This window comes from Cydia amplana, chromosome 1 (assembly GCF_948474715.1).
Source record: "Cydia amplana chromosome 1, ilCydAmpl1.1, whole genome shotgun sequence".
Lineage (NCBI taxonomy): Eukaryota > Metazoa > Arthropoda > Insecta > Lepidoptera > Tortricidae > Cydia > Cydia amplana.
The window spans coordinates 11315288-11339811 of record NC_086069.1 but is presented as its reverse complement, the minus strand read 5'-3'; the positions used below and the strand labels follow the sequence as shown (position 1 = coordinate 11339811).

General features: G+C 35.4%; 1 protein-coding gene across 1 annotated transcript in view; it reads right to left on the bottom strand.

The window, feature by feature from the left end:
* LOC134648513 (tachykinins) overlaps positions 1–22794 on the bottom strand; it is a 75917-nt gene extending 53123 nt beyond the window's left edge. Inside the window, exon 1 of the mRNA XM_063503038.1 lies at positions 22623–22794. The gene's annotated coding sequence lies outside the window, so the exon portion shown is untranslated. The remainder of the gene's footprint in view (positions 1–22622) is intronic.
* Positions 22795–24524: the final 1730 nt, after the last annotated feature.

Here is a 24524-nt window from a genome sequence, read left to right as displayed (position 1 = left end):
TTTATACCTTGATAAGTTCTAAAATGAATGAGTGCGATTACGGAAACAATTAAAACGATATCTGTAGACTTTAATTACTGCCCCTGGCTCTGCAGATTGGCGTCTATATAAAATGATAGGATTGAGACCCCTGGTTTAAACATTTTAATTTCATTTGTATATTATTATTAAGCTTCTCAAAAACAGTAATCTGAGATAATATATATTTTTGGTACAAATATAGAAAATAAATATTTCAAGCAGGAACAAATTAAGATCATCGCAATAAATTAGGAGCGAAATAAATATTTTAAATCAATTATAAAAAAAGCAATGTACACGCACACACGCCTGGTGCCTATACCTATACCAAACGCTGATCGATGTTGTCTGTACGGACATGCAGGCCAATACTACAGCAATTGATCATGTGGGTTCCCTGTATGGTCATTGCCTTGTTGTCTGTAATTTCAATGTCAAGCGTGAGAAACTAAAGCCTTACCACGTTACCTATAGGCCTTTTAAAAATATCTGCGACAAAGATCTAGATGTGGACTTGCGGAGTGTGAGGTGGGACTTGATAACAAACCTTGGAAATGTCAATGACATGGTAACAGCCTTTAATCAACATGTTCTTAATCTGTTTGATTTACATGCCCCTCTTAAGACATCCTTGATTAAAGCTCAATCACACCCTTGGATTACTGACACCGTCAAATTGATGATGAGGCTGCGTGACAGTGCTGCAGCGGATTATCACAAAAACCAGAGCGAAGTCAAAAAGAATTACTACAAAGACCTAAAGTCTATTGTAAATAAAGCTCTGTATTTTGAAAAGGTAGCATATTTCAAGCATAATATTAATAATAAAATTAAAGAACCCAAAACTTTATGGAAAAACTTAAAAGATACCGTGTTGCCTAAAAAGAATAATGAATTACCTAATATATTTAATAATCCCGATACCTTGAACAAGCACTTCCTAGACCTACCAGGAACTTCAGGTGTCACTATATCACAGCTTACCTATTTTGAATTTCATAAGTTCAATGACTCTGTTTTCCACCTAGATACTGTTAGTTCTTATCAAATAATGAAAGTAATTAAATGTTTAAAATCGAATGCTGAGGGTATTGACGGGATAAATCTAAACATGCTTACTCTAACTTTTCCATACACAATTGATTTCATTACAAGCCTAATAAATACCTCCATTCTTACATCCACCTTTCCAGATATCTGGAAGTTAGCACTCGTGAATCCCTTGCCTAAAGTATCGAACCCATCCATGCTTAAAGACCTTAGGCCTATAAGTATACTACCTTGTCTATCTAAAATAATGGAAAAAGTTGTATGCTCACAGCTAACCACCTACTTAGAAAGCAACAATATTCTACCGGATGTCCAATCAGGTTTTCGAAAGGGACGTAGCACTGTGACTGCCTTACTCGATGTCTCTGATAATATTTTGGCTGCTCAAGACAAAGGTATGTGCACTATTTTAGTCCTCCTCGACTTTTCAAGGGCTTTTGATTGTCTGAATATAAATTTGCTTCTATCCAAATTGAGTTATTATGGTTTTGATCAAAAAACTGTGAAGTGGTTTGAAAGTTATTTGCGTGATCGATCACAAATTGTGAAAGTGTGTTGCAGTGATGGTTCTTCACTTTTATCTGAAAAGGCTGAATTAACAAGAGGAGTTCCTCAGGGATCGGTGCTCGGTCCGCTCCTGTTCATATTATACTCCGCAGATATAAGGTCCCACATCACGCATTGCAAATACCACATATATGCAGATGACATACAAGTGTATATATCATGTAAGCCGGCCGACATTGAAAGTGCTATAGAAAAATTAAACCATGATCTCACCACTATAGCATCATGGGCTACAGAAAACTGCCTGCTGCTTAACCCAAATAAAACTAAATACCTTGTTTTTGGCAGCAGGCAACAACTGGCTGGTGTCAGTATATCAGCGGATGTTATGTTAATGAACACACCGGTTGAGAGAGTGTATGAGGCGCGTAATTTAGGTCTCATAATGGATTGTGGACTACGTTATGAGAAGCATATCTCTGAAGCCATTAGGAGTTGTTTTTACAAGCTTAAGGTTTTATATAAAATTCGGCCATATTTAAGCGAAAACCTGCGATGTGAACTAGCTGAATCACTTGTCCTATCAAAATTAAATTATGTGGATGTAGTGTTTGGGCCTAGACTTCTTGCTAAAACAAAGAGACTCATTCAACGTGTTCAAAATGCCTGTGCTCGCTTCTGTTTCAATATCCCGTTGAGAGCCCACGTGACTCCGTTTCTGAATAGTCATATGATCCTCAAAATGCAACACCGTCGTAAACTTCATCTGGCCTGTTTGCTCTTTGGTGTGCTGAAGTATAGAACGCCCCCATATCTCTTCAATAAGCTATCTTGTATTAAACTCCGCGAACGCCGTAACTGTGGGATTCAATTGTTGACGCCGCGCCATGCCACAGCAGCTTTTCGTGGTAGTTTCAGCTACGCCGCGTCGAAGGTTTGGAATAATATACCTCCGCCATTGAGAAACCTGCAAAGTATTCATAGTTTTAAGTCAAAGCTTAAACAGTATTTATTTAATCACCAACTTAACCAGGAAGCCTACAGACTTGATACGAGCTGCCTGTAGTTTGTAAGTACTTTTACTTATGCTTACCACAAGTGTTTTGTTCCTTCAGCCTGGCAAGAGTTCATTATTCCTGATACGCCATACTTAGTAGAGTATTATTATGTTAGTATTCGTTTACCTACAAATCCTACGATGCTGTCTTGTTAAACTAATCTTATAAAATTGATTTCATGAACGCTCGATATTCAATACGTCATTGTCGATATTGGTCTGGTCTGTCATTGCCTTTTTTTTTTTTTTTTTTTTTTTTAGTTAGTGTAGCCACCGTTGGCGCTAGCTGCATATGCAGCTGTAATGTACATCCAAGGTATGGTTGGACTAGATCAATACAGTGTTGCGAGTCGATGCTTGTTTTAATGTTGTTTTATATGTATAAATTAGTCTTAATTTAATTTAATATAGTCGTTATGTTGTATCTTCCTTCTGTGTAACTTTTATTTTACTATTTGTTCACTTTACGTTATTTGATGTCTTTTTCTTCTTGTCTGTTACCCTCCGTGATTCTTCTCACTTGATGGTCTCATCGGAAGACCAGCGCTGGAAGCCACCAGCAACATGCTGAGATGAGGCCATTTCGTGGCACTTTAATCTTATTTTGTGTTTCTTTTATATTATGTATTGTCTGTGCTTACGAATAAATTATATTCTATTCTATTCTATTCTATTCTATACATAAACATACAGACTAGTTAAATGCATCAAGACTCATTTAAATTAATCTTGGTACGCGAACTCCCATTCGTGTGTGCGTGTGTGTGTTACATTACGGTATTTACCCGATTGGTCGATTTCTTTAAGTATATATGTATGTACGTAGGTACAGTAGCAGGCAATACCAATAAGTACCTAATAATAATATGGCATTACGAGAAGGACAAGTCCAGTAAGTAGGTACCTAGACTTGGCTCACGAGATAACCGCCATGTGGGATGTTGATTCGACGATCATTGTCCCGATAGTTGTTTCAGCGAACGGTCTAATAGCGAAGAGTCTCGACCAACATCTTGAGAGACTCTCGCTAGGTGGTTGGATCAAGGGTCAGATGCAGAAGGCGGTGATCTTGGACACGGCGCGGATAGTCCGCCGGTTCCTCTCTCTGCGGCCCTGACCACCGGCAGCTTGGGCCTTGCCCCGCTGCTGGCGGCACCCTAGGTTAGGTTTTTTATAATATGTTTATAAGTATTTTGTATTATTTTTGTAAGTGTTTTTGTATTTTATTTTTATATCCATATTGTAAAAAACCAACCTAAGAAGAGAAATGAATAAAGAAAATAATAATATGGCATTAAAATTCTCGTATAACCGGTATAACGTACAAGCTTTGAGCGTTTAGAGCATATTTTAGAATGTAATTGACATAAAATGCTACCGGTGTCCGATCATTAGTAATTACAGATGTACCGTAAAACGGGGTGAGTAGGTTTCGCGGGGAGAGGTGGGTTATGAATGGGGAGAGAAGATTTGAGAGGGGGGTGAGAAGGGATTTTAAGGCTACTGCTACAAAAATAATGTATTCCAATTTAAAATGGAGCTATAGTAATACGCATAGTAAAAAAAAATCGATCCAACAATCTTCCAAAATCATCACCTTTGTATGAAAACCTCTCTCACCCCAAATACGAGGCACTACGGGGTGAGGTGGGTTTTCCTCTTTATCGTCAAAGTTATGAAATGGAACTACCCAAAATAAAATAAAAACTAAAATACAAACGTCCGGAACACTTATTATATACACCATTCAGTTTTCATATGTAAAAATAAAATGTTATCGAGGTTTGAATTTCAGTTTTGACCCTACTCACCCCATTTTACGGTAGTGAATAATCTTTTACTATCGTAGGTATTTTGACGGAAACGCATGAACGTGTTATGCTATTTCAGTCAATCTCAGTACAAAAAGTAGGTACTGAGGTTGACTGAAGTAGCATAACAAATACGAATATTTCCGAGAACATACGATGGCAAAAGATAGTTCACTACATATGTACTGTTAAGAGAATCATTCAAACCTTAGGTGTAATAAAAAAAGGTCAAATGCTTGCGTATCCAAAACTGTCAACGCTTATTTATACCTCATTTGTAACGCAACGCCGTAAGGTAACTTCTCCGCAGCAATGTACAATTAAACTAAGTCTATGCGGTACAAGCGAAATAGGGTAAAGGCACCAGTAGTCAGCCTTATAACGACTTTTTTAAGTTTGAACGTTCGGCATTTCTACAGGATTAGTCGGATAATTAAACAAATGACATGGTTAGATCAATTGTTTATCATAGTTTTAAAACAAAATATTTTAAAAAATAACAATCCTCTTTATAATATCTCTAATTAAGTTTAAACAAAAAGTGGCACTTTTCTCCAGTAGTCAGCCTCCAAAATCCAGTAAGCAGCCTCTGTGTACCCAGTACTCAGCCTATATAAACTATTCATAATAATTAGATCAAAATCACTAATATTTATATCAAAATCAACGATATTATAATATTTATTTTTTCTTTATAATTTTTGTTATCGTTATTGTAGTTAGTTGTAGTTTTTAATTTTAGTTTATAATTTTTTGCATATATCAAAATCAACGATGTTATACAAATATCTATTTTTTATTACTATTTTAGTTATTGTTATTGTAGTTAGTTGTAGTTTTTAATTTTAGTTTATAATTTTTTTGCATATACATATGTATTACTTACCTACTTGTTTACTTATTTAATAAATAAAAAATCTTATAGGTACATACAATTCTTATGACACTAAATTTGTTGGCCATAGGAACTTAATTATTCTTGCAAACTAAGAATTGCAATATTTATTTTCTAATAATTAATCCGTCAAAAATTAATGAGGTAAATCAGGTAATATAATTATGTTCCTAGTAGGTATTCGGTAAAAAATAATTAATCGAGTCTATGCAGATCTAATTATCATTAATAAACAGTCATATACCGACCAGGAAAAAGCAAAATGATAGTAATGTATAGTTAACGTCAATAATATGTATACACTTTTGAACCTTATTTCAATGAGATAGGGTTTAAAAATGTGGACATATTTTTGGCGGCGACGTACCAAGCAAGGTCAATGGCTGAGTACTGGATCCGCGAAACCCAGTGCTCAGCCGCATTAAAACGTTATTTCAAATGCGGCTGACTACTGGGTTTTACTTTAAATTGACTAGGGCATGCCTAACTAAATTTGAAAATGTAAATTTAACGGTCCTAACGGTCGCATTGGCTCGAAAATAATAAAATAAACGAATAACCCAAAGGTCAGCCGTGGGGGGCTGGGCACTGGATTCTTTGGAAAAAAGTGTTATCCAGTGGCCATCCCCCTCAATTTATAAGTGAAAAATTGATATTTTCATTCAAATATAATGCAATTTAATAGATAAACTAATAAATAAACCAATCATTAACAAAAACATTAACTTTTAACATTAAAACATAGTTTTTCTTGCCTGTTAAGAGAACACCACGTGCAGTAAAAAATATGGCGGACATGACACTATTGCACTCGTCGACAAACAGCACCTGTATGAACGAGTATATTTCTTCACACCGTTCCCTCACCGCACCTGTCGTGTGACGTATTAACCAATAAGGAATCAAAGCTCCTATTTGAGTACTCGCGATTTGTTTAAACGAATATACCAGATATTTATGACCAATAAACGGCTCAAAAGGCTGACCACTGGTACCCGGCTGGCCACTGGTGCCGTTACCCTACATCTTTAACTTATTTGTAATAAGGATTTAAATATAATCAGAAAAAGAATGCAGACTAGCCAAGAAAGGACCTATCTCTTCACACTTGGAGCATTGATTAGTCCTGAACTGAAGTCGTTCGTTTCATTGCTGACCGTTGAGTAATCCTACTTCAGTAATAAGTTTTTGGCAAAAATTTAATTTTTGGTACACAAGCTTTTATCGCTGACTGTACTTTTCTTACGACAGACAACTAATACTCATCGAGACAATTCTAAAAACCCCTAACACAATTAGGTTGCGTTGTTTCATCACAGAGTTCCTATGGCTACCTCCTGTCTCCATCTTCAGATCAGTTCGACAGTACCATATTATTGTATTGTCATCAGAACTACATTCAGCTGCCAATTTTCATGACGCTACGATCCTTGAAAGATGGTTAAATTAGTTACCTTAGATTCCATTACATAGTTAGTTACATACAGGTCGACCTAATAAAAGCTTGTTAAAAAGCAGATTTATTTTCCTGTATTGTGGACATTGTGGTACGTTAACTAATCGAAGTTGTAGAGATAATCATCAATCGGTACTTGGTTTTTGAATTCCTTACGTAAAAACGACTAACATAACATTTGTAAGTAATGAATGATGACGGCGTTCGTTATTTTTGTATTAAGTTTTGGAGAAATAGAAGCCAGATGGAATTCATACTATAGGAAACTACATTATTTTTTAGTTTAAAAAATACAGACACATTAATTATCACAGTTTGATATACCAAAACTGGTATGATATTATACTCATCCATTCATTTGAATTATTCATAAAACGATAAATAATAATTTCATAGTCTGGGATAAAATAAATAATTATAAATTCCCTCAGTTCAGGCCGAACATCGTGGGAATCGATGAACCGGATAATCGTTTAACCGTGAATAGAAAACATGTATTACCAGCCAGTAAAACGGTAAGAGATGATCCCTTTTCATATATCATACGTAGGTATTTATCTAATTAAATAAGCAAGACACCGAATGAAACAGAGACATGGTCGTAAAGTATTGTTATTGCCTCCCAAGCTGTAGATGCCTGCAGGAAACTACTAACTCCATTAAGGCTGCAGAGGCACGTTTTCAAGCCCAAGTTTGATAGAAGATTTACATCAACTTAGATAGAAATAGAATAACTTTAAGTATGTTTTGGATTACTGCTGTACCGTGACGCAAGAACTACACTGCTCATAACAATGTCTTCTAGTTTGCTACAGTTAGTTATAACTATGTAACTCTATACTAAACATTGCTTTGCAGACATTGTCAGATTAAAAAAAAACCTACTGAAATCACGTTCGAAATGCTAATTAGCGTTGTGTGAGGGCCCGATTCGGATTTTGTAATAGACGTCTATTAGATATCTTTTAGACATCGCCAAGATACGATAACGATATGTTTAAGATCTAACCTATCAAATTTGACATTTCCGCGATTCTGGAGATACTCTTGAACGATTTCCACAAGATATTACTTAGAGATCTAATTCACATCTAATAGATATCTAACACGATCTATCGTAAAAGTGACATTGGTTGCCCGAATTGCGCTGCAAAAGAGAACTAGTTGAAATCTAAACTATAACGTATCTAGAATGGATCTAGTACGTGTCGTCTCTTGTGAATATCTTGAAGTTCGAATACGGCAGTGTCAATAAAATAAAGGCTTTCATCGGGAGAACATATACGCATAAGTATATAGGTGCCGATGAGCACGAGTGAATAATTATATAAATTAGCTGAATTAATCTACAAATTTTACAACAATGAAATATTATATTCATAATAGGTAAATCCATAAAACATAAAACAGGAAGTTATCCAATATTAAAGACTGCACAAAGTTACAAAAACACGGTTTCGCAATGCCAATTAACGATGTACTTGATCGTCATTGAATCCATCAGGACACGGTTAGTTTGATCTTGTTTAACTGTTTAAATGCAACGTAAACCCTATGATTATACAGCTACGTCATTAACGAATTATTTACAGATTCACGGGAGTATTAATTATCACTGTCGGAATTTAATATCAAATGAAGAATTTGTGTTTCAACATGTTACTACATTACGAATTACGCTACGTCTTACGTAGGCGAACAACGCGCGAACGCCGCGCGGCCGCCGCGCCGCTTCGCGTCTAAATCGCTCACGTACGAGTAGGACATACCTATACGTAGCAAGGGTTTGTTTCATCCTCGCCGCGCCGCGCCGCTTCGCGTTCGCGCGTTGTCCGCCTACGTAAGCCGTAGCGTAACAAGGAGCACAACTTTTTTTGCAACTTTGCTGCAACCATCTTCCATGCACGTAAATATTATTTTGCTAATTTTACAGTTTAACCCACGTACCAATTTTTGGTCACTCCCGAGGAAACACTTCGCGTGAGTGACTAAATTGGGCGTTTTCTAAAATAAATATTGAAAACCCGATTCTCCCAGATCCTGGTGTTTTTGGGTTCTTTCAACTCAGAATCACTAGCTTAATCAATCCTGATGATAAAAATTTTTGTCCCAAAATTTTGTATGAAAATTGTACATTCCACTACGTCACGTTACATACAAGTGAAAATTTTTCTCATACTAAAAACGTGACGTAATGGAATGGACATTTTGGGACATCTTTTTTTAATGATAGGATGGAGAGTGCTGTCGATTCTGAGTAGAATGAGCCCAAGAATGTCCAGATTTGAAAGAATCGGGTTTTCGATATTTATTTTAGAAAAAGCCCAAATACGTAAGATAAACCGTAAAATAAGCTTATTATTAGTATGACTCAAGAAAGTTTATACATAAATGTTAGCTTGCGAAGCATATTGTAGGTACATATTTATAACCAAAGATTAAACCTTACCTTAGTAAAATTAAATAAAAAAGATTACAATATAAGGTAACGGCATCCGTGCTCGATACTTTAAGAAAATGTCATCATTGACGTTGCTGTCTCCCTAATTTAATTTTAAAACGATTCTTTATTAGTAGATGTAGATACTTATGTTTCTACTCCAAAATGTTATATGGTGTGTTAAAAATCGATAAATAGATAACTTTATTTTTTACAAGCTTTTATTTACTTTCACCTGTCCCGTTGTCTGTCAGTCTGTAATCAAATCTTGCAAGTTAAATTTGATCCACTTCCCGGTTTCCGATTGAGTTGAAATTTTGCATGCATTGTATAAATCGGATGACAATGCAATATTATGGTACCATCGAGCTGATCTGATGATGGAGACAGGAGGTGGCCATAGGAACTCTGTGATGAAACAACGCAACCTAATTGTGTTAGGGGTTTTTAGAATTGTCTCGATGAGTATTAGTTGTCTGTCGTAAGAAAAGTACAGTTTGCCAAAAACTTATTTCAATTATTTAACACAAAAAAGTCGATACGTTTAAAAGCCCACATTCAACCTAAGCATGTTCAAGTAACAGAAAGGCAATGCAACTCAACTAAAAAACCCACCGCGTGAGACAAAGGCAACCGGGACCCAGTTATCACGTAACTTGGTCGGACAACTTGTGTTGACTCTTTGTGTGCGGCTTTCAATGCATCACAATGAGTTTTGTGTATTGTCATGTGCCGCAACAAGATTTAGGTGTTAATTTGAAATGTAGAAGTTAGTTTTATTCGAAAACGGTTAATTCATTTGTTAAAAATAAAATAATAAGTCTAGAACGAAAAATCGAGATGTAGGTAACGAACCTCATTGTTTAGGTAAAATTACCGATGTTTTTCGAACGAAAGTAGTTTTAGCCAAAACATCTACCACCTATCGTAGTCAACTACTTATAATAAAAGTAGGTAATAGATGAAAGTGTCGATCCGAGACGGACACTGTTAATAAGAGAATTTACCTATTTAACGTAATATTGAAGTGTCAAAATATAATACAAAGAATAAACAAATCGTCTGACAGCCAAGAGTACTCCCCGAGAACTAATTGTGCCATCAACATCACGTGCGCTACTGAAATGCACTTATCCACTATTAGGTACCTAACCTAAGCGGTAACAGTCGGAAGACTCGGAAGTAATGTCAAGGCGTGGGAAATGGAAGAGTTACATAGTTAGCGGGCCTCCAATTGCTTCAGGGTGATTACACCTTTGGTAGAGTAAAGGTACCTACAGGTTCCTTACTGTTCGCATATTGCTTTTTTTATTTTCAGGGTGTCTGAGACGGTCCGTTTTTCCGTCCGTTTTATTGCATTCAAGCAATACCAAAGTGAGATCCGAGTCAAAATCGGATATTCTTAACGAGCAACAAGTAACGTCATGAGCTGCACGCAGCCTATTAGGGTAGGTATAAGCTGAGTGCATAGAAAAAGATGTAAAAAACTATTGCGATTACATAAACAGGTTGTGATTATAACATTTTGTTATCATTTATTTATATTTGCTAATTTAATCACTACATAGTATAACACAAAGTCGCTGTCTGTCTGTATGTCTGTATGTATGCTTAGATCTCTAATACTACGTAACGGATTTTGATGCGGTTTTTTTTATAGATAGAATGATCCAAGAGGAAGATTTATGTATAATTTGTTAACCCGTGCGAAACTTGGGCGGGTCGCTAGTTACTTATATAACATAAATAAAAACTTGTATTTGCAAGTACCTATCTATTAGGTATAATTTTAACAACTTGCTATGGCAAAGTTTTTCTCGTAAATAGAACAATCCCTATTTCCAGCCGTGAAGTTTTTTCTGTCATAAACACATGACAGCGGCGACGCCATCAATGCTAAAATGTGACGATTTTATGCGAAATTTTAATCCCATTCCATTTCAAACCATGTTGCTATCACATGATATGATGCCGTGCCCAAATCGTGGTCTGTACTCGAACTATTTATGATTAAAGCTGTGAGAAACATTTATCTAAACAGGCATAATATAATGTTGTTGAAATTCTTGACCTCAAACGAAATTATCAATAAATGGTATCTTACAAACTCTACACGCAGCGGGGAACATCCCTTGGGATAAAAAATGTGATTCAATCGAGCAGGAATCGAACCCGACAATAAGTCGGTTACCGGACTAAATGATGTTCTTCTGATGTTATTAGAGAATTTTTTTCAGAAAAAAAGTCAGATCCCTTTTGTAAGTTTTAGAGAATTTTGACGAAGTAATAATCATAATCATAATATCGTTTATTGCACCATGGAATGGATTGATCGTTTCAGATTTTAGTTACGTCTCATTCTTGCGAATTTCAAAGGGTATCAGTTATTTATGACAAATACATCTTCTATTCCTGTTTTTAGAGGAATATTATAACTAGTTTATAATATACTACATACTATAATTCATATTACCTATGTACCTATAATTAAATAGGTACCTAATTCTGGTATACTTAAAGACTTAACTGATTTTTGGACTCAGGCTCATAACTGTAACGAACTAAATAATACGTATAGGTACCTACTGTAAACAAGTGTACGGATTTCTAATTAGTATTTTAATACTCTCATTATTTTTATAGCTCGTACATCTAACGCAACTTTATACAAAACACCCAAATTTGGTGGTAGGTAGTTTGTTAGCAAAGGAACGACTATTAATATCCTATTGTAAGCGTGCGGGATAAATTAGAATTACTCGTGTGAAGTCGCACGCGTATGTATTCGGAAGTACCAAACAAATGAAACGCCTCGATAATTTTCGTGTTTCAAAGGTAAGTTATCTCGAAGTAGAACTTACGTAAGAGTAAGTTACTGCATAATGTATCGCAGTATTTAAGTTTGTCTTGTTTTGAATTAATTTCTATTAATACGGCGACCTATCTATTCTTAATAAAATACAGTATTATCTTACTATTAATAATTATTATGTATTACTAATTGACACTGGAGATATTACAAGAGTGTAAACTTACAAATGCGTATGTTTTTGGGATCATTTGGTCGATAAGTTTTTAGGAACTATCGTTACATTATAGTCGAATCGTCAGCTTAAGAGCTAAAGGCCATAAATCCTTCTAATTACGGTTTCCTACCCTAAGCAAATGAATAGGTACCTGAATTTTTACGTTTGCTCTAAGAGTTAAGATGAATTTATTTATTTACTTTATTAAAAATTGTTTACCGTACACACAAGGTACCGTACAAGGTTACAGTAGAATACCTGTATAATTAAATGTATACGCCTCACTTGGGTAAAAGGGAGATAAATTAAGTCTAAGAAATAATTGTGACTCCGAGCTTGACGGCTGCAGCAGTTGACGCTGTACGGCGCCGAATGTTTGAAGTATCTGGAAGCCAATTCAAGCATTGGTATACATATTTATATTGGTATATTTTCATATCTAAATGATGCTATATACAACTTGTCCGTTCATGTTTTGGCGGGCGCGAGACGTACAGGCAGGTGAATAATAATTAAAATAAAAATTTTTTTTCGATGTCTATATTTACCTACGTTCGAATTAGCCTCCTGGATTGTCAAACGACAACAAACGGCAATCGGAATTACCGCATAATGTACTCATTTTTACAGCGCCATCTACATCAGCTGTCAAATTAAAAGCATGAATTTTCTTAGATTTCACAACAAAAGTTTTAAGTAAATTTGAAAACTTTTGCCTCATTTGAATAAATTTCAACAGTTAAATTTTGAGTACGAACATACTCTAACACTTTGCAAATAACATATAACATTAAGTAGGTAAAGTACCTACGCAATGTTTCCATAAGCGCCTTATGACAACATCTTCCTGCTATCATATAATAATGTAAACACAGCGATCCCTCATAAACGAAGAGGTAACAGAAACAACGACCGAACATTTGATATTCAAAAGAAATTAAAATGTTTCGCCAAAATCTGTTAAATAATTCATAGCGAATATTATAATCTTTAGTACACTTTTCGTGAAATTGTCTGTGAAACATTCCATTTTGTTTTTCATTTACGCCGATGGTTAGTAACAGCAGTTTCGAATTTGTTTGCTTAGTAAATTGTGTTTATTTATACATATCTATGATGATCACCAACGTGAGACTCGATATGAGTTACGTGTTTAAAGCAGTATCTGACAACTATTTTAACCGACTTTACAAAAGAAGAGTAGGTAAAGCAGGCAGAAATTTAGCACAGATTAGACCCCGCTTTTTGGGGGGTAGCCACGGCACGATCTCGCGGCTATCAGGCTAAATCAGCTTTGTTTGACCGTAGGAACTATCTTGCCAAGGGGCATCGCCTGAGACATACCCACTGAACTTATTTACCCCCGTATAATGAGGGCACCACTGGACTGTCGACGCAGTCTTAAAGCAAAGCAGTTTGAGGGATACTCATTGCACTTAGACTTTCAGGACTTGGACTCGTTACTATTTATTGCCATGATATCTGGTGTACCTAGCTTGAAATGCACAGTCTGCATCAAATATTGCAATCAGACGCGATTTGCTTAAATTGTCAAATACTTTCAATTTATCCATAAATAAATCCACTGTAACCATACAACTGTGGTGTTTCCTCGTCAAAAACACTATTGAACCAAATCAAACTAAAAACGGCGTTGTGGTTCATTTGATGAAGACTTACTTACATTGAAATTTAGAGAATAGGCTAATTCCACTCCCGGACAGTGACTCCCAGATTACGGTCAATGAGATTTAATCATGGTATAATAATATACTCCGCCTGGTACTCTCTTCCCGTCTTTTCGTGGTCACGGACTGACACAAGCCTACGTCATCATGCGACAGCGCTATATGATAATATGCGATAGCGCTATATAAAGTGGCTATGTTATTGTGACGTAGGCTTGTGTCACTCTGGGAAGAGAAGACCATGTTTTATTAGACTATGAGATTTAATGGAGCAGAGTGGAACAATCATTTTCGCTTCAAGCCGATTTATTTAATATTGACTAGACCAGCCAGCCTATTATGGATAGCTTTATCCATCTTTATCCACGTGATAAAATAACTGTCACTGTTTAACACCGTGGGAAAGAAAGTGACGGACACCGTTTTATCACGCTGTCACGTAGACAAGAACGACCATCATATCCGTACTGTACGGTGTTAAACAGTGACAGTTATTTTATCACGTGGATAAAGATGGATAAAGCTATCCATAATAGGCTGGCAGGTATGACAATTTATAAATCAATCATTGTTAGGTTTCCGAAAACAATCCAATTCTTTCCAATGGGGCGTATTTTTCTACGCCTCATGTATTTATGTAAATTGAGACCATGGCGTTTTCATTGCCACCTACACCTACTAATAATTGTGCAAGTACTTAGGTTATCATTGGTTACATTAAAATCACAAAACGATATTTTAACAAAAAGTAGATTTTCGCATTTCAACAATGTAAGATCAGAGACCGGAAAATTGCATGTTTTTTGTGTTACGTCACAAAGTTGTGCGTAAAGCTCCAACATGAAGCTGATAAAAGAGTTTGCAAGTATTTCGGACAATTCCGCGAGTAAGTCCGCAAAGTTTCGGCTCAAATAAATTACAAGATTAGTGGCTACAATTGATCTCTAACTTCAATGGGGAACCGTTTGTCCGGGGATTAAACGAGAAATACGAGTTACTGTTTCAAGTAATCAAGTAGAAGTAAAGCATCGGGTAGAATATAATTAAAACGCTAGAAAATGATCTAGGTAATTATATTTTGACGTTCGACGTGTTGCCTCTCTGTCGCACTTGTAAATTCGTACGTAAGTGTGACAGGGAGGTAACACTTCGAACGTGGTTCGCGGTAGGCCCTCTGGGCAGTTTGCCCTTCGGGCATCCAAAGCAACCTAACGAACCTATCCTACCTATATATTGGTTTAAGAGCCAACAGAAGTGGTCATTTCTCCATACAAACGTACTCGACTGTTTCCTCCGTGGGTTTTGAAGCTAGAGCAATGATTTTTTCAACACAGATTAATATTGTCAATATCTGTGTCGGACCGTTTTGCTTCGGACCCTTCAAAAATGGCCAAAATGGCCTAATTGACTATTGCCGCAATGAGAGGCGTGGTATTCAAAACTGATATCAATTAGCCAAAAAAGCAAAACGATCCGACACAGATAATTTTATAATCATTTAGATTTCCAAATTTCGTTACGATTGGTTAAGTTTTGGAGGAGGAAACAGTCAAGTACGAAACCTCGATTTTTAAGATTTTTACGCAGGATTTTTCGCCTTGTACTTATCGCACTAGTCTTAGGAGCCGCTTCCATTAACGAGACGGGTATATAAGAGCCAACAGGAGCTGAGATTTAAATATTTTAGGTAAATATACCCGTCTCGCTAACGGAAGCGGCTCCTAAAACTAGTGCGATAAGGACAAGGCGAAAACTACTGCGTAAAATCTCAATAATCGAGGTTTCGTACTCGACTGTTTCCTCCTATTTATCATCTATTTAATATTAATACTATAAAAACATTTTTCTTGAAGCCATTGTGTCAACTTAATTTTAAATGCATTTTAATTTTCTAATTTAATAAATTTATTAAAAAAAAAATCTTTTTTTTTTTGGGTGCTAGTACTAGTGTAAGACAAAGATAGTATGACTCTCTCTGTCTATGTTTGAAATAAGACAGTCCTTTGACACACTATAGCTAGCTAGCATCAGAGTCATTTCACCAAAAAAAAAATATTTGTTTTGTTTTTTATTTTCGATTGTCTGAATGTATTTGTATTTGTACTTAAAAAGTATATGCTATTTGTAAAACTGTCACTCAAAAAGAATTTTAACTTTTTTTCGTAAAACCTAGTTTTTGCACAGTGTCACTTTTAGACATCTATCATCAAGGATATCTGGTCTAGGTCTAGGTCCCATAGTGGAAGCACCGTCATCAAAAAGGCGTGTTGCACTAAGTAGGTAACAATAAAAATATGTCTTTTTTACAGGTTATAACTCTGAAACTCTTGAAACTAGGCGAATTCCAGAAAAGTTTATTTATAGAACATTTTAGTCTGTAAATATGATGAGGAATATACTGTTAAAATCTTTCGGGTTCCTCGTGGGCACGTTATATTATTTTTCTACTCCCGTACTTTTATTTGTCATTTAAAGGGTCGTGCGTGTGCACCTTTAAAACCCTACCTTATAGTTGTCAAGACAAGTCTACACGCAGTATCTTTTTGGCACTTTTTCGATACTTCGTGTAATGACCACTTGACAAATATTGAATGAAATACATTGTTGCCAACCTTATTTTAAATGTCATCTCTGACAAATAGTGAACCATATACATGTTTTTTTTTTTAATTTAATTAATCCCATTTTCCGGCCGTATCTTCCATGTTTGCTACTTCTTGCATGAAAAATATTTGTTAAATTTACAATTTTATTTCAAAGTAAGTAGTTGGTCGTAGAAAAAGTATTGTATGCAACGTTGTTTAACTGAGTCACAAAATACTCGTGGCGTCTTTATTAACAATTTTCGTCTTCGCCTCAAATTGTTACTCACGCCACTCACCTTTTTTGACCTCTCTTAAACAACGGTTGCATAAAATACTATATCCTTGTAATGTAGCGTAACGGCCCGATTCGAACGGCCCGATTCGGATTTTGTAATAGACATCTGTTAGATATCTTTTAGACATCGCCAAGATACGATAACGATATGTTTAAGATCTAACCTGTCAAATTTGACATTTCCGCGATTCTGGAGATACTCTTGAACGATTTCCGCAAGATATTACTTAGAGATCTAATTCACATCTAATAGATATCTAACACGATCTATCGTAAAAGTGACATTGGTTGCCCGAATTGCGCTGCAAAAGAGAACTAGTTGAAATCTAAACTATAACGTATCTAGAATGGATCTAGTACGTGTCGTCTCTTGTGAATATCTTGAAGTTCGAATACGGCAGTAACAATGCTTGCAAGCGAAGTTATCGTAATGTTGTAGCGTTTACTGGATACTACAAACATTTCATCTAGCTACGGGCTACAACGTAGCATTTCGTAGCTAAATATGCTACGGATCGAATGTGGAAAAACGAACACACCGTAATATAATCGAAATTATAAAAATAAATGCACCAAATCCCATTTGTGGTTCCTAAAAAATTACATCTCATTCGTTTCAAATTATTCCTCACTTACCTACTTGTTCTGTTATTTCAATACCTCTGCTTTACCACTTAGGACCTTAAAGACGTTCAAACTTCTTAACCTCCTAAGGCCCAACGAAAAATTGAGTATGTAGTCAGTACGGCCCATAGTCCTACCAGTAGTACTATTGTTTTATACTCATTCAGACCCAAGTACTTAAAAGACTTTTTTAAATGTTATTGTACTTATATAGCACCTTGTACAGCACTTTGATTTTTTTTTACGAACTTGTTATAGGGCTCACAGACAAAACAAAACAGTCCTTTAGAAGTTCGTACACGCCAATTTCGATAAGCGCAAAATTTGAAATGGGTTTTCTATTAAGTCCTACTGGTAGGACCGTGGTACGCTATGACTACACAATTGTTGTAGGAGCTGGGTCTGAATAAGAAAGTTAATAAGTACTATGGGTAGGACCTTGGGCCTTAGGAGGCTAAAGTTTACCTTAAGATTCAGACAGACCTTACCGCGATGATACCGTTATTGTCGACCTAGAGCAAATTAAAATAGTATCTAGTATTAAATATTTAATAACTTAAGGATGACTCACGTTAGACCGGGCCGTGTCCGGGCCGGAGCTTCCGGCGCTTCATTTTCTATGGAATGCATCACGTGATCACCTGTCATCTGTCATAGAAAAGTAAGCGCCGGAAGCTCCGGCCCGGACACGGCCCGGTCTAACGTGAGTCATCCTTAATTTATTTAATTTTTATATCATAAGGCCCGTTTGCTTGTTTGACACTATTGTGGTAATAAAAAAGATACATTATTATCAGACTTTGTTTTTAACGTTAAAGAAAGTAAAATATCTCCAAGTTCAAGTTTTATGTGATTCCTTTTTTGATCGCGAAAGTTTTTAGATAACCGACGTACCTACAGGAAAATAATTTTCATAATATTACCATCTGAATAAATTCTGCGTATGGTTATTTTACTTTTCCAGAGACAATATTGAATTGTACGGTATTTTATTGGGTATTTTCTGAATAAACTTTATCCTTTCTGGATACGTAAAGAGCAACTTTCATCTTCGCGTGACAACACATAAAAATGTTTATGGTTAATGAGCAGGAAACATTTAATAATGTTTCATGTCTTGTGTTTTAGAAAATACCCCGAACTGAGAAGCTCACAGAAGCCCTTTATTTATATCATTTATATGACTATACTTCGTTTTTTAGGGTTCCGTAGCCAAATGGCAAAAAACGGAACCCTTATAGATTCGTCATGTCTGTCTGTCTGTCTGTCTGTCTGTCTGTCTGTCCGTCTGTCTGTCCGTCCGTATGTCACAGCCACTTTTCTCGGAAACTATAAGAACTATACTGTTGAAACTTGGTAAGTAGATGTATTCTGTGAACCGCATTAAGATTTTCACACAAAAGTAGAAAAAAAAACAATAAATTTTTGGGGTTCCCCATACTTCGAACTGAAACTCAAAAATTTTTTTTTCATCAAACCCATACGTGTGGGGTATCTATGGATAGGTCTTCAAAAATGATATTGAGGTTTCTAATATCATTTTTTTCTAAACTGAATAGTTTGCGCGAGAGACACTTCCAAAGTGGTAAAATGTGTGTCCCCCCCCCCCCCCGTAACTTCTAAAATAAGAGAATGATAAAACTAAAAAAAATATATGATGTACATTACCATGTAAACTTCCACCGAAAATTGGTTTGAACGAGATCTAGTAAATAGTTTTTTTTTATTCGTCATAAATCGCCTAAATACGGAACCCTTCATGGGCGAGTCCGACTCGCACTTGGCCGCTTTTTTTAGCATTAGAAAAAAGGTAAACAATCTTGATGTGTCTTTTAATTGAAAAACACGTTTTAAAAATAAGTTACGGGAAATATGTAACAATTATGAATCTAATACGATCATTTATATTCTTCTGCTTTTATAAGTAATAGTTTTTGATTTTTAAAAAGCGTTTTTCAATTAAAAGACATGTCTAGATCGCTTACCTTCTTGCAAGTTCTTTCTAATGCTAAAAAAACGAATTATATTACGCGTAGATGCCATTGTTCAATGTAGGGTTAAAGTTAAAAGGGTCTGTTGTCTGTAAAAGTTGAGCTGGAAAAAAATAGAAGTAGCGTGTCTATATGACACCGTAAGATTATGAACCCGTTAGTTTATAATCTAACGTAGGTTAGGTTAGGTTAGATTATAATCTCCCTACCGTCAGTTTATAATGTAACTAGCGAGATTATAATATGACGAGTGTTTACAATTTTACGGTAACATATACAAGCATACTGTTGTCAGATGATAAATAACATTTTTATTTTAAATTAAATTCTAAATTAGTATAATTTTTTTCAAAATCCCATCTGCTACATTAAACAAGGTACCTATGAGGAATTAAGTCAATTGGTACCTATGGTCTTATTTTGATCATGAAGTTGAAAAATTTGATGTTACTTTATAATTAAATGTTGTAGGACTAAGCAGTTTAATATAATACTGTTATCATTTCATTACAACTTGCATCTTTTTCTCAGTTTCGTAATTGTGTAATATTTTTACCGCATTGATAATTGATCGATTTTCTACCATTTAGCTAGATTTTGTTATACTTATTGGTTTACGATAGGGAGGAGAGCTTAGTTTATTTTTACCTATACCTATCTTTTTGATGAATGTCAATAACAAAAGCCAACTTTCTCTAATTGTTCGGAAACAATCGGGCAAGTTTTCAAGTTTGAGATATTTACGGCTGTTCAGTGTTGAGGGATTATTAATGACAGACTGACAGACACCGGTATTCCGGTTTGACATGGTTGTATACCCTCATAAAAGTTTCCAATTTATAGAAATTTAATTTGAGACTTTGCTATTTAGACAGTTATTAACATGAGAAAGTTTATTTAACGTGAAAACTTTAACTGTTTTCCTACAAAATGAGATAACACATAAAAAGAAATATGGAGTATACAGGGTGGCCCATTTAGATCGGTCAGTATGGGAAAATCTGAAACTATAAGACATACGACGATCTCTTCTTAGGAACCATGTTATCGATTTTAGTAACAAGAATAAAAAGCGGCCAAGTGCGAGTCGGACTCGCCCATGAAGGGTTCCGTATTTAGGCGATTTATGACGTATAAAAAAAAAACTACTTACTAGATCTCGTTCAAACCAATTTCGGTGGAAGTTTACATGGTAATGTACATCATATATTTTTTTTAGTTTTATCATTCTCTTATTTTAGAAGTTACAGGGGGGGGGGGGACACATTTTACCACTTTGGAAGTGTCTCTCGCGCAAACTATTCAGTTTAGAAAAAAATGATATTAGAAACCTCAATATCATTTTTGAAGACCTATCCATAGATACCCCACACGTATGGGTTTGATGAAAAAAAAAATTTTGAGTTTCAGTTCGAAGTATGGGGAACCCCAAAAATTTATAGTTTTTTTTCTATTTTTGTGTGAAAATCTTAATGCGGTTTACAGAATACATCTACTTACCAAGTTTCAACAGTATAGTTCTTATAGTTTCGGAGAAAAGTGGCTGTGACATACGGACGGACAGACAGACGGACAGACGGACAGACGGACAGACGGACAGACAGACAGACATGACGAATCTATAAGGGTTCCGTTTTTTGCCATTTGGCTACGGAACCCTAAAAACTGCATTCATACATTTAAAAAAAATGTGTACTCAGCTCGGGAATCGAACCCGGACGTTTTGAAAAAAAAAATCTAAAATTATTTCTATTTAGATATCGACTGTGTAGGTCTTAAGCAGTAAATGTTACTATGAAACATGATGTCTGAAATAAATAAAATGCATTGTTTTCATATCCTTTAATTTATTTTAGTATGTTTTCGAAATGGCCACCATTTTTTTCAATACATTTTACATAAAAAAAATTAAATGTATGAATGCAGTTTTTCTTGTTACTAAAATCGATGACATGGTTCCTAAGAAGAGATCGTCGTATGTCTTATAGTTTCAGATTTTCCCATACTGACCGATCTAAATGGGCCACCCTGTATAGATTGTATATGATACATTTTCTTACAAATGATCGGTACAGAAACCACCGAAGTACCTCCACCCAGCTGTCTATGCAATTTTGCAGTCGGGTTTACAATTGTAAATATATTGTACGAAGACGACTGGCCCACCGATTTAATATTATTTTTTGTTGACTGTATTCTTGGGCAATAATTGCCAATTCTAAAGTGGTTTCTAAATTATAAACTTTCCTAGTTGTATGGATCTTAAATGTCACTTATGCATAAGCATGGTGGAACTGAATAATTGTTATCCAATGCAATTTGATCCATGTTTGTAAGAGACTAGTATATTCCTAAGCGCCACTTGCAACATCTAAGAACAGCTAACCTAATATAGTTATTTTCGATACAAGTGCGAAAAAGAGGAAATTCGAAACGAGTGGCGATACATTAAAACACGACCGAAGGGAGTGTTTTAAATCGACACGAGTTGCGAATTACCTATTCGCACGTGTATCGAACAACGTTTTACAGTACATATGGCACTTTAAAGTTTCGACATACGCACAAAAAGTGCTATTTTATGCACTAGTGCGGAAAAGTATATGTACTGTAAAAATATTTTCCCCCATATGTACTGTAAAAATATTTTCACAGCACAATCAAAATCGCAGGCAATTATTTCAGAGCGTTCGTTTTGTCAGTTGTTATTTTTTTCCCGACTATTAATTTAGAAAAATATCAATTAAACACTTTATAAGTCATTCCTGCCCTAGGTTTTAACTGGCCTGCATAATTCAAATTATCAGTCAGTCAGTTGTTTAATTTTTAGTCTTTGTTCCGGTTTTTGTTTTGGTGTTAACCATTACTTATATAATTAATATTTAAAAAAATGTGTACCAAACCTATTATAATCCAAAAGCTATGTTATACGTTTCACCATAATCTGACCAATTTGGTTTACAATACTTTAAAGTCTGTTCTTCAGGTACATGCTATACCAAATTTGATAAAACATTGAATATAAAATAACAGCTATACCGTTAATGAATGATATAGGTATTTAATCTACTATTAAGAACTTGACAGTATTTAAGCATTAAATATTTTTCAATATCCAACTGCGTTCTTGACCGGAAAACGGAGTGTATTTTAATATTTAATTAGTAAAAACTTACCGTGAACAAACTGCTTCGCTGGAATCAAGCACTCGTCATAACTTTTGTGACTCGCAAAACGTAGGTGGCAGCTACGCGCGGGAAACTTTACCGGCAACTGATGGAAAGCCCGCCAAAACCGCTGTACTTAGGGAAACCGTCGACCAATCGCAGCGCCCGGACGCCTCCGCGGAAACCTGCGGGCCAATTGCGTTAAAGGCGATACTCTTAAAAGTTTAATTGGTTTTTCATGTTGGCATAGAAGTGCGTAAAAATCGTTAATTATAGGAACACATGAATCATGACACTATCGGTGATACGTTTTCAGAAATGTGTTACTTTATTACATAGAAAGGTATTATTTTAACAACGTGATAACAAACTTGAGATTAGATTACAATCCTATTGGTATATGGGTCATCCACAGCAATTAATAGGTTCATTTCTCTCCTATAGGTACATATATAAAGTTAAGGACTGTAAAACCTAACTGATTGAGCCCTTATGCGTTATGCGAATACAGAGGTACGTTTTTTCTATTACCTATATTTATTAAATAAGTATATAGTAAGCATATTAAACATATGCACTTTCCAGCAGTTTATCGTGAGCTTTGCGTCATACCTTAGAGTTGTGGTTAAGGTATAATGCACATACCTAATCTTGTTTGTTAAATGTGACACACTTTATCCGTAGGTGATTATGTTTTCTCTTTTTTAGGGCTCCGTAGTCTCCGTACCCAAAACGCCAACCAAAACCCTATTACTAAACCCCGCTCTAACTGTGTAAGAGTTGTATTTCAAGAACTGTAGCTAATACCCATAGGTATAGTAGATACGTCTTCGTTCAGTTTAAATTTTCTCAAAGTTTGTTTTTCTACACTACCCCACCATATTATTAACTGTAGGTTATGTAGTGTAGGTTGTCGTGTTTACCTATAGTATAGTGCAAAAATAAACTTAAAATAAAACTAAAAATTAAAAGGGATCCCTATAAAAATATTTTCTTTACTATTTTATAAACGTATGAAACCTTCCATGTTGGTGTCCGATATTATACTGATATTAAGCCTAGAACCATTACTTATTATTGAGTTTAGAACCATTACTGTTTTTTTAGTTCACTTATAAACACTTTATTTTTATATGCTTTCCTCCTAATCAGCTTAACCCGGAGGCAACGGTCTAAATTTAAACTAGCAAAGATGCCCAGTTGTTTACACGCTTCTCACAGGTAGCTTTTAAAGCAAGTCACACGGGGGGAAAATTCGACTCATTTCAAAGGATGCTTATGCCATACATCAGCGGTCGGCACCCCGCGGCCCGTGAACCTGTCACTTTCAGCCCGCGAGCCTCCCTGGCTATTCTGTATGTAATATTGACAAACGACAATGTCTGATAAAGTCATAAATATTAACAAAGTGCGGCCCGCGTCAACTTCGTTAACTACTATGTGGCCCATGGCTGCTAAAAGGTTGCCGACCGCTGCCATACATGAATCTATTGAAAATTGTATAAGTTGTGAAACACCGTTATTGAGAAATGTTCTCGCAGTTGTGAAATACTTTGTGGAAGTTGTTTCTTTACAACGGACATGTCACAAAATTAACGAAGTTACGAATGCTCAAGTTGTAGATTGTACAACAAGTGAAGTGCATAAGACGCACGTTAGACAGACATTACCATACATTTTAATAATTAAATACCTACTATGAGTTATTTTAGTTACATAACTAGATACTAATGAAACAGTCAAACTCATTGTTGAGTTTTGCGGAGCTATGACTATATTTATAAGAATACCACTGTATTTTATTAAATAAATAAATAAAAATAAATTAAATTTGAGTGTAAAATGGGTTGTATGGACGAGTTCATCTTTTCACTTCGATTGCGAGGAAATGAAACAGCAACATGTAACTAT